Source organism: Haemorhous mexicanus, chromosome 12 (assembly GCF_027477595.1).
Source record: "Haemorhous mexicanus isolate bHaeMex1 chromosome 12, bHaeMex1.pri, whole genome shotgun sequence".
Classification (NCBI taxonomy): Eukaryota; Metazoa; Chordata; class Aves; order Passeriformes; family Fringillidae; genus Haemorhous; species Haemorhous mexicanus.
The window spans coordinates 17,642,108-17,650,292 of NC_082352.1; the positions used below are offsets into that span (position 1 = coordinate 17,642,108).

At 39.8% G+C, this 8,185-nt stretch overlaps 1 long non-coding RNA gene across 1 annotated transcript; it reads left to right on the forward strand.

The window, feature by feature from the left end:
• The first annotated feature begins 5,325 nt into the window (after window positions 1–5,325).
• On the forward strand, window positions 5,326–6,839 carry LOC132332961 (uncharacterized). The gene is made up of 2 exons (XR_009488021.1): window positions 5,326–5,497; window positions 6,368–6,839. It is a non-coding gene; the product is annotated as an uncharacterized LOC132332961 (long non-coding RNA).
• Window positions 6,840–8,185: the final 1,346 nt, after the last annotated feature.

Genomic DNA, 8,185 nt, shown 5'->3' on the forward strand with positions numbered 1-8,185 from the left:
CTTTTAATTTAAAATACTTTATGCATTTATTTTCAGTCTGCTGTGTGTCAGCTATATTGAAAACTCCCCAAACTACAACAAGCTAGTTCAAAGACAACAAATGCAGATTTTTCTTTCAATACAGATTGTATTAAAGGACTTGTGTGTTCTCTGAATGTCAACCAACCATTGAGTATTGGCAAAAAGCAATTTCTTTAATAGCAAGGTTAATTGAAATACCATTGAAAGCTGATTTCTATTGTACAATCGAAATTAGTGGCTTTACCTGAAAAATCCAATTGGCATTGAAAAAGGTTGCTAGATGATCATAAAATGATGAGAAGAATGGTAACTGAATGAATAAAGTCATGGATAGGGAAAAGTAATGCTCCAGTTCCATCATTATATGACTTTGCTCCTCAAATGCTCTTTTCAACTCATTAAAGGCTTTGAAACTTTAAAAATTGCTAGAAAACCATAGGAAATTTTTGATTCCCAAGAACTGGGAAAGCAGATCTCTGAAATTCAGCAATCTTGGTGAAGAAAATGCATTGGAGTCATGGCTGCATGTAAAGGCTGCCTTGTCTTTCTTTCCTTGGTGCTAAGTAGTGTTTTTCATCTTGTTGGAATGAATCAAACATTATCTACACACCTCTTACACTATAATAACAGTTTCCAAAAGCAAGATCTAAATAGAAAAGTACAAATTTGGAGCTTGTAACAAAGTCTCAAACAGACTGTTTTCCTCCAGAATTTTGCTTACATATATAAAAACACAGACTGTAACAGGCACCTGATCAAATCCAAAGTCAATGGCAGCCTTTCCATTGCCCTCACTGGGATTTAGATCAGATCTACAGTATCCATTTGCTCCTGGTTTAGGCAAGAGCAGAAAAGACTCTTGATCCACTGTAGAACACTGATCCCCAGACTCAATCAAAAAATCAAGTAGCATACAAAACCCCCCCATACCAAAATTCATGTCCAAGTCTAATTCATATCTCAAAAAGTAGCAAAAATGGGATTCTATGTAATCCATTTACCCATCTTCAACACAAGAATCTTCTATTGACTGCACTTGATAAAAACCAAAACCACAATTCAATTGCCTTCCTTTGAAGAACGAACAGAAAACAACCCAGAGGCTGCTTCCTTCCCTCCCCACAGTGCAAGAAAAACAGTGAGAAATGATCTTTTGTTCTGCAGCAAACTCTAAAAGCATCACAGCCCATATTGTGACACTTCCATATCAGACCCCAGCAGCAGCAAACTCCTGTGAAAGATGAGAGTTGAGAGAGAAAGTCTGTAACTACTCCTTCCACTGAAATTTCCCCCATGTCAAAAACCTGGTGGGATTAAAAGTGATTCAGTGTTGGAAACAAAGGAGTGGGATGCTTTTCAGTGATTTATTTGGGGGTTCCCTGACTCCTGCAGAAGACACATGGGACTGTTTTTCAGGAATAAATGCTGCTGTCCCTATTGTCAGAATCTATCTTGGGAGTGGCATTTGGCTCTCTCTTATGGGAGAGAATTTTTTCCAGTAATGCACTGAGTTTATCATGAAACACAGAACAGGGGACATTAATATTCACTTTGAGCAAAACACCAGCTCTGATGATGTTTTTCTTTTTATTCCTACCACTGTTCAATAAGATTAACTCTCATCCACTGAAAAGTTTGTTCACAGTTAAGCCAGAACAAATTTTACTCAGCAGAGCAATATGCCCTGAATACAAATAAAGCCCTTACACTTTTTCATTAATGTTATTTCATGCTCCCAGGATACTGGGACAGTATCACATGTGAAACTGGGAAAGTCCCATACAAAATAGAACACATGGTTGCTGTAAAATCAAGAAATGTACATACTGGGGGGAAAAAGTCTGATACTGATACAACTTCAGTCATCAGGATCACTGAGAACCATAGGAAATTATCACCATTTCTTTAATCAAATTTTAATGGTTTTAAATTATAAAAAGACAAATACTGATTTTTGTAAAATAAAATAATATCTTGGTAGTATCCTTTCTCTTAAAGGATGTTCATTTACACAAGTGCTTTATTTTGTAATTAAATCCTGATGCTAAAGCACATTATCTTCAGAGAAGGATTCCCACATAAATCCTTTTTTTTAGATCACCCAAAACATTATAATCCTTAGCCATACAAAGCCATAGCAGCTCTACTAAGTTTCCAAGCAGACAGACATCTAGATTCTTATTTATTCAGTTATATTTGCACACCAGACAGGAAAGAGAAACCACATTAAACACTGCTAAAGGATCTTGACAAAGAAAAGGAGTCAATTGAGTGAGCCACACAGAAAGCTCCTAACCATGCCTTCCACTTGACCTAGAATTAAGAGAACTGCTGAGTTTAAGAGTAAAGTCTCCTTGCTGCAAAAAAAGAAAAAGGGGGAGGGGGGGAAGGAAAAAAAGTCTATGCTTCTTTTCTTAGTCACTCCTTCAAGGAAAATCCTGAAGCCAGAATAAAGTTTGCACTGGGTTTTAGTTACAGTTAATGTATAAGCCAACAATGTTTACTCAATATTATATAGGCTTTGCAACACACCACAGCAGTAAATTAGCTTGATATATTAGCTCTGTGCTGAGAAAATGAGACTGTCCCTGAGATCTGTAAAGCACTGCAAGTATTTCCCCCGTGGTACAAAGATGAGTTCAGGTCACAGCAATAAAATCTAGGCCAATGTGCTGTGCTGCACACAGAAGAAAAACAAGCTCCAGGATCCTTGCTGCCCTCACGTACACATGTGGAAAACATCCACGGACCACCACGCTGGCAACACTTGCCAACTCCAAGGACAGGATTTTTTCCTTCTTCTTTTTACCCCTATGCCCATCTCAAAAGATTTCTCCATGGAGAAAAACAGTTGTACACTTTCTGTTCTTTCCTCTTCCTTCTGATCTCCCCTAAAGATAGTTTTCTACTGAAATGGAAAAAAAAAAAAAAAAGAAAGAAAAAGAAAATCGTTCTTTGATGGGAAAGAAGGATTAAGGACACTAAGTTCATTTCAAGCATCTCTAGTTTTGTTTGCTGTGTATTTTCACCTGAACTTGCTTAGAACAGACTTGTTCTGCTCATCATCAATTACTCCAGACACACCTTGCTTAAAGGTAAACAGCACAAGGAGGCTGAGGGATCAGGGTCTTCACATCATGGCACCTGCCCTAGGAGCCCACTGCCTGCCACAGGGCTACTCTCTGGAAGTGATAAAGACACTCAGCTTTTCCCCAGGTCCGGTTCTTCTGCAGATCCATTCGTAAAATCAGAAAGTGACACCTCCTCCATGCATGAGAACACCAGGAATAGAGAGGTACATTGGCTTGAATTACTGAGCAGACAATATTCTGTAACAGCCAAGTACTCTCAGCAAAGCTACAATTTGAAGGATGTCCCTATCTGCTGACAAAGACCCTTGTGCTACCTTCCTTCTCCATGCTCATGGTTTGTCATTTAGGGGTGAAGTGATGAAAGAAGAAACAGCCCCCTGTTCATTTAAAATCCAAGACCTTGGACTGGACAGCCACTTCTCCCTACAGTTTAACCAGAAGAAAGAAAACATCATAACCAACTCAAACAGCAGTCATGGGATGTCCACAATCGTACAGCAATAGCAAAGCAAACAAAAAGAGAAACCTGGAAGGACAGACAAGCACTACCAAGAGGTAAACTACATATTTGGCAGATTGACACCTTTTCCATAGGTGGATTATCTCTGACACAATGATAGCTAAGTACAGAATAAAACTATTTGACTGCTGGCTTGAGAGTTTTTAATTGCTCCTCCAAATCAGATGGCATAAATCCACACTAGAACACGGGGTAGGTGAATCCCACATTTGACAGCTGATGAGTGTTTTACTGCATGCTGAAGTGCTGTATTTATTATCTCACAAGCCTGGTGTCCTGAGGGGGAAAGTGTGAGCTATACTGGTATTTAAGAGTACCACTGAAGCACCCAGCCTTTGCAGTGACACTGCTCTCTTCAGCAGGGCCACACAACTTTTTGATTGCATCACACTGAAAGCTATCATTAGCAGGCTAGTAATAGCTCCCATTTGACTACAGAACTCAAAACTTTTATCTGTTTAACAACAAATGCTCCTGGATTCTTCAAATTTTGTGTAGCACGAACCTAGCAAATGCCAGCAGAGTGTTAAACAGGTACAGAAATGTCACTGACTCTTGCTTCGTGATTTAAACAGGTGATGAACCACTGAGGTCAAAAGGACCTACCCATTTGGGGTTCTTTTACATCTGGTTTAAAGTTACTCAGTTTGCACTTTCTGCTCCACATTCTTTATTCATTTATTCAAAAATAAATAGTGTGATTTGTTGGAAAGCAGATGCTGAAGTGTGAATATCAGAGCTGGTTTAGTGCAGACATTTTTTAAACTGTGAAGACAAAACCTGACTTTTCTAGTAAGAAAACTCAAGTGTGGAGCTGAAAATAGAAATAATGTAAAACAAAACTTTTTGGTGTTTTTTAGAATTTTCTAGCAAGTATTTATGAGAAGTGTCTTCACTATGGAAAAAAACATTGCTACCAAATAACAGTAAGACATCAGCACAAGTTAGTTATGCTGTCCTGTACTGAAGTCAGGATTCATTACTTGTTTTCCCACTATCCACATCTGGTACAGCCACAATAGGAATTGCAGGAGTCACATGGAGGTTTTGGAAACAGCAGAGGGTTGTAACAAACAGTACAAGACCAGGATTTTCCTGGGTGCAGCTTTGGTTCCCACTGGAGTCCATGGGTAGTAGGGACACTCCCACTCCCTCTGGAGGAATAGCTGTGAAACAGAAGCCAAGATGACTCTGACTCAGATGGATCTGAGTATTGGATACATGTGGATCTTGTTAATGATAGCAAATAAGTCTTGGTGGCTCAAGCTAAAACCATGTGCTGTCAGGATTTACCAGCATATGAAACAGTTTCATCTTGCACTATAATCTGGGACACCATTCTTTTCATAGACTGACCCTGAGCACCACTCTCTTTTGGGTACTATTTGTACACCTGTCCCAGTAAAAATTTATTGCCTAGTCATTATTTTAAACCATCAGCACAGCTCAGTAAGAGGGTTAAAATCCATTAGCACAATATAAATATACCAGTGCTAACAGCCTCCTATCTTTTCCATCAGCAGAGAAGATATCAGATCTACTGTTAAAGGCAAATTGGGGTTATTGAGGAAAATTAAGCTCCTGCCCTGAAACAGGACTTAAATTCCAAAGGAAATAAATTTAGAGCTCAAGGAGGAGACAGAGAGGGGCAACTAGAACATGAGCTAAACATCCCAGAAATGGTCACCTGAAACGGCACTGCAGGGTGTACTTGTTTTTCTGGCAAGGCTTACCATGACAGCACTAAGTCAGTAGGTGCCAAGTGTTCTCCCTTAAAACTCATGCATGGAAAGCTTCTATTTCCTTGGGTGTTACAAGCTGATCCCAACCAAGTCTTCCTCACAAATCAAAGGGTAGAGCAGAGGTAAGTAGTTACCTTTTTCTTGCAGCTCCAGGATATTTAGCATTTTAGCTCAGTTGATCACCATGTTGTAGGGTCCACAGAACTTATTTCTGCAGAGAAATTATTCTGTTTTCTCAGTTTAGTACACTTCAGTTCCTCAAAAATATATGGAAAAAGATAGTTTTGTACAGAATTGGTATGGGAGAGGAGCAAGTCTTCTCAAATACTCAGCTGCCATTCACTTTTGAAATTAATACAGATAGAGTGAGAACAGAAAATTGCCAGTTGTATTTTGATGTGTATTATTTTGTATGAAAATAAGCCACAGCCTGACTCTGCTTTAAAGGGCACCACATGCCCACAGATGACATTGGTATAATACATTCTGCCTTCACATTTGAAATTATTCCAGTAACCTTTTTGCACAGGAAATGCACAGACTGACCTCCTCAGTGATATGTGTAGAGAAAACCAGGTCAAATTCTGCACTTCTTGCAATTAATGACAAAATTGCTGAAGGCATCAATGACTGTCCAACAGCCCTTGCTTTGCTTATTAGAGGATTCATCTCTATAGGATCAACAACAACAACAAGGCCTTTTGCCATTGAAATTGATGCAATTTGAAAATATTCAATATACTCCAGCTGGCCCTTCCCACAGCACCACTCTCCTCCACTTATTTTTTTTCTTCACATAAAGGAAAAAATTCACATTTTTTCATTCACACACACAAGTCCAACAGCATCATTAGAGATGTCTCAACATCTACTTAGGAACAAAGGGATCTCTAGTCATGAAATGCCAGGATACAGGAGTAGTACATTTATTGTTTGTTTTTCCCTGAGCTGTGAGCATCCATAGGGAAATCTTGTATTTAACTTGTGTGCAGGTGGGCGAGTTGGATACTCCCAGGTTACACTCCAGATCTTGTGCTCTGCTCTCTACAGTCATGGTGAAACATCACCACAAGCCCAGCTCCAGAAGAGGAAACCTGATCACCCCTTTCAGATCTTTCATGTGCAGCAGCCATGGCATGTGTGAAGCCAAGGGATGGAGATTCCAACCCCCAGCCCAGGGCAGGTCTGGAGGACAGAAGAAGAAGAGGTGCATGTCCATTAACTGCAGCACAGCTCTATGTGCTTATATCACATTTTTATTGCACTGGTATCCACCTGAAGTATTTTAGAGAGATGTTATTGGAAATAGGTTTCCCATTTGCTTAACAGTCTCTTCTGTTCTATAGTTACTTTGAAGTGTTCATAAAAGCTGAGATTTACAGAATATTATTGTAGAATCACATAATCAGTCCCTGATTCTACATTTTGCCTTTCCTGTATAAAGAACAATGCTAATTTATTGAATGATTGTTTCTTCCATGTTTACAACTAATTTTAGATATAACATCCAGGGCAACTTATCATTTTTTAAACCTATTTTTATTTGCTTTATGTACTTTTTAAAATATGTATTTTTAATCATGCTACCAAAGAGTATATTTGAGAAGGCAGACACTACAAGGGCAGAGGCCACTTAAAAAAAATGACATTAAGTTTAACATCTTTTTGAGGGGACCTGCTTAATTAAAAATGGCCTTTATTCCATGAGGTTGCATAAAACAATATTTCAATGGAGTACTTGTGGAAACTTTCCCTGACTGTGACAGTGCTGCCAAAATCTAATTAGAGACTCATCTAGTCATATATATCAATGTTATTGTCTGTCAGGCAGCCACAATGTATCATGGTTAAGTGGATTTTTAACTGTCTAAATCAGTCTGTCTAAACAACATAAAATGGGAAACAAATCAAAAGACCAGTTAAAATCATGAAAGTGACACGTATTTATTATAAAATGCCATTTGTTGTATTAATGGGTTTAATGGCAGGGAGATGGAGCCAGGTGTGTCAGAGCAGTGATTTTCTGCACAAGGAGATGATGTTACTGCCTATGTCAGAGACAACACTCTCAGCCTTTACAGCTAATGGCACTCAATAGGCTTTGCTGTGTTTCACCAACACTCCAGAGTGGTTTGAAGGGGCAGGAGCTGTCACAGCACTGGGCCTTCAGAGTGCTACAAAACATGGCCTTAACATCCCCATGGATGCACAGTGCCTGCCAGCCTGCCCCTCAGTCACGGAGGAAGGCACTTTCCCTGCAAGAATCCATGTCCCAGCCCTCTTCAAGCACCACAAATCACACCCTGTGAATGGCACAGCTAGGCCAGGAAGGGGCAGGAACAGTGCTTTTATTTTAAACTTAGTCTTGATTTTCTAATCTTTAATTTTTAACTCATATTTCCTTTTTAAAGTTAAGCTTTAATCACCCCCTGAGCTGTTCAAAATGTAATCATGTTCTTCTGTGGCCTTGAAGTCACCTCTGAGGGCGACTCCCCACCACCTCCACCACAGCAGCAGAGATGAAGCTGCTGAGGAGCTGACAGAATGAGCTCCTAAGCACTGCTCCTTGGCTCCACAGATACCAGTGACCAGCATCACCTCCCTCTGCCTTTGGGGAGTGAGCAGAGGAGCCCAGGCCAGCCCAGGGGCTCTCCAGAAGGCGCTGCCTGGCACTGCTCTTCCCCCTCACCTCTCCAAAACGCTGGGCTTTGCCGTTTGTTTTGTTGTTGGGTTTTTTCCACCCTCTCAACTCAGCATTTACTTCCCCACTATCTTTGTGCTCTTTTATTTGTTCATTTTGCCCATCCTTG